The sequence below is a fragment of the Lolium perenne genome, chromosome 3 (genome assembly GCF_019359855.2).
Source record: "Lolium perenne isolate Kyuss_39 chromosome 3, Kyuss_2.0, whole genome shotgun sequence".
NCBI lineage: Eukaryota > Viridiplantae > Streptophyta > Magnoliopsida > Poales > Poaceae > Lolium > Lolium perenne.
Window position 1 is genome coordinate 226301157 of NC_067246.2, and position 3465 is coordinate 226304621.

Consider the following 3465-nt stretch of genomic DNA (forward strand, 5'->3'; position numbering starts at 1 on the left):
AGGCACACACACATTTGAAAGCGTTTTATTAGCAAATTTATTAGCAACATGCAATAAGGTGTAAGTTGTTCTATGATCGAGTTTAACATCTCCAAGTCGTCCATAACCGCGGACACGGCTTATCGATAAGATTTCACCCTGCAGGGATGCACTACTGTACCCATACACGCATGTCCGACTCCACAAGCAAGGGTTTTGAGAAAACTTGCCAGCGAAACCTCGCAACACAACCCCTCCCTTCACCACAGACCAAGTCCAAGAAGCCACCTATCTAGGTTAAATCCGTTTCAGAGCCCGATCGAAACTCAGATGTGGACCTAGCTGTTTGCGTCTACGGTTAAGAAGGATCAGAGCCCACTAGAGGATGACCTCTTAACAATACGTACCGCGCCTACGAGCGTGCAAGAGACAACAGGGTTACAAGACACAAACGGCTTCCCCAAAAGTAACACCATATCCTCGGACCACAAAGAAACAAGCTTGCACGCTCGGGAGAATCAAAACGTTACGAAACTAATTGTGGCACTTGGACAGTGGAAGCAGTTCCGGTAATAGGTCGAGGGGGGTCCCAGTGAAACCTCCCACGTGTGGTTAGTGCGCTCAGTCTTGGATCAGAAAACAAGAACTCGTCCTAATTATAAAATTGGACACAAGTGAGCCATGGTAAAACCAAATATACAGTTGAACCACCGATGCCTCTACTTATCCATTTTAATATTATCATTAGGGTGAGCCATGAATATCTCCAACAACAGATATAGCAAGTAAACAACTACCCAAGTAGATATCCAGAACATTTCGAGATATCAACAAAAACCCTAAACTCGCCTACGACTCGCGAAGCTGGCAAACAACAAACAATGGGTAGGGCGAGGAGGTGTAATTCGGTAATATAGGGTAACAGGTGGAGTAGGACACGTGACACAACAGAATCGCAACATAGGGATATCAATAGATCAAAAGAGCATGAAAATGTAAAATAGGTGAAGGGGTGGGCTCGCCTGTCAGATCAGAGGTAGAAGCACCGACACGATCCTCCAGAGGGAACTCGTACTCCTGCTCGTACTGCTCTGCGTCGGTGTCTACTCGAGAAGAACCAAATAGCACATACAAGGATAGTAAAGCACAAATCAATACAAGAAAATGCAATGCGCAATATGATGCATGAGGTGCAAGGTTTCATGTATAGCAAAGTTAAGTGGGGTGCTTTCCAAAGTAGCATGAAATGATAAAAACACCCACACATAGCATTTAGTTGAAGTCGCACTTTTAATTTGGCCGAACCAGGGATGCGGCCAATGATGCATGACATGGTGATATTTGAATACATCATGCTTTGCTGATGCAATTAGATATAAAGATTATTGAATTTGGAGTTGTAGAATTAAAGATATGAATTTAGCAAATTTCATCATTTATACTCCAATTGAAATGTGGTCAAATTTTATTTGTCCAAAAGTTGAAACGAAGTTCATATTTGAAAAGTTCATATTTTTCTGATACTCAAACATATAAAGTTTGTGTGATTTGGATTTTGGAAAGTGCAATTTTAAGATAAAAACATTTTGGCATTTGCCAGATATGGGATTTGAACCCAGGACGTGTAGAAAGTTGACTAGGGATATAACCAGTGTGGTAGACGATCAGACTTGTCCATAAACAGGTTACAGACAATGTGTAGTGTTGGTGGCCTTAACTGAATTTATCGACAGCAAAAACTGAAGAAGTGACAGCTGCGTTTCCTGTAGATGGTTTTCTGCACGGATTTTAAAGTTGCGGTAGCGGCGAATCTGTGCAGCGTTAGTCATGGATCTCGACAGGTTGAGAAAGCTGGAGGTGCCGATATTGTAACGAGACAGGTTTGACGCGATTTGGTGCACTGTGTAGACGGGGAGACTCGCCGGGAAACTGACCGACGAAACAGCGAGCTGAACTGAAATCTGGAATCTGTTTCTGGACCAAACTTTGAACGACGATGGCGTCGTCGATTCTGCGCCGATTTGGGTGATTCAAAAACTGAGATGTAGCCTGAGATGTTGTGCATCTGATGGTACAAGAATCTAGTGAAGAGGTGGACGGTGTCGCCGGCGATGTTCGTTGGAAGTTGGGTTCCGAGAAGCAGAAAAACTGGGCGTTTTCATCTACACGTTTTCGTTTCGATCTCGTCTTCTACTCCGTTTCCTTCCTCGAATCTGAGAAGCAAGGGCATGCAGGGGATCGGAGAGGGGGTGTGCTCACTCTGGGGTGGTCGGTGACGAGAAGGGAGGCAGAGGAGGGTCGCCGGCGTCGAGGACGACGAGGTGGCCGGGAGAGGTAGACGAGGTAGATGGCGTTCTTGGCGAGCTGGCCTTGGTGCTCCCTGCTCCGTGACGACGTCCAGGTCGTAGAGGAGGAAGAGAGGATGCCATTCCACGGCTCAGGTGAGGTCGACGGAGGCCATGGTGACGGCGGCGGGCGGCGGCAGCGACGGTGGTTCTCAGTGGGGTTTTTGGAAGGGAGCAGAGATGGTGGCGGCGCTGAGGAGGGGAGATGGAGGTGGTTAGGTAGGGTTGCTGCTGCTGATTTAGAAGAGAGGGGAGCCGGTGGATGGGAAGAGAGGAGGCGTGGAGCTCACAGAGAATACATGGCCTGATATGGGTGGTTGTTTCACGTGTAAAGAGACAGAGAAGAGTTGCATGATGCTACTTTTGGTAGAAAGGAGAGGAGGGCCGGTTGTGGACTTGGTGTTGGTGGGAGAGGGCTGGTCCATGGTGGAGAGAAAGGGGGTGCAGCCACGGTGGAGAAATGGAGAAAGACCGGCCTAACTTGCAACATAGTTTTGGTAAAGTTTTCAAAACAACCAACATTTGATGTGGAGCATCTCCAAAACAATATCTTGATATGGCAAAGATGTGGAGAGGAAAAAGGAAAAGGATCCACCAAAATTTTAGAAATTTTTGGCATGACCTCTTTGAAATATAGGTCAAGTGGAGGGAGAAAGTTTGGCTTGTGCTTTTCTTGTAACATCACAAGTGGTGAGATGAAACAAGAGAGAGAAGGAGGAAGAACAAACACAGACATATAGAGCAACAAAAACCAAAATGCAATTTTATAAAACCAAAGGTGACATGATATGACATGCATGATGCAAGATGATGCATAAACATGGTAAGGTAAAGAGGGTAGCTCACTTGGGATGTTACAGACACAGTGGTGAAGCTGCATGGGATGCCCAAGTTTATTGTGTTAGACCGTGATCGTATCTTCACCAGTAAATTCTGGAAGCTTTTATTCGAGAAGCTGGGCACAAAACTGAAGTTTACCATGGCTTATCATCTGCAAACTGATGGCCAAAGTGAGCGTGTAAATCAAGGAGTGGAGATGTACCTGCGTTGCAGCATTCAAGCCAACCCAAAACAATGGAAAAGGTGGTTACCCATGGCTGAACTTTGATATAATTCGACGTTCCATAGCTCCATTGGGGTC

The 3465-nt window shown here is 45.9% G+C and overlaps 1 long non-coding RNA gene across 1 annotated transcript; it reads right to left on the reverse strand.

Moving 5' to 3' along the window:
* Positions 1–758: 758 nt before the first annotated feature.
* On the reverse strand, positions 759–2912 carry LOC127343544 (uncharacterized). The gene is made up of 2 exons (XR_007877325.2): positions 2239–2912; positions 759–1082 (listed from the first exon to the last, which is right to left on the reverse strand). It is a non-coding gene; the product is annotated as an uncharacterized lncRNA (long non-coding RNA).
* Between the last annotated feature and the right edge of the window lie 553 nt (positions 2913–3465).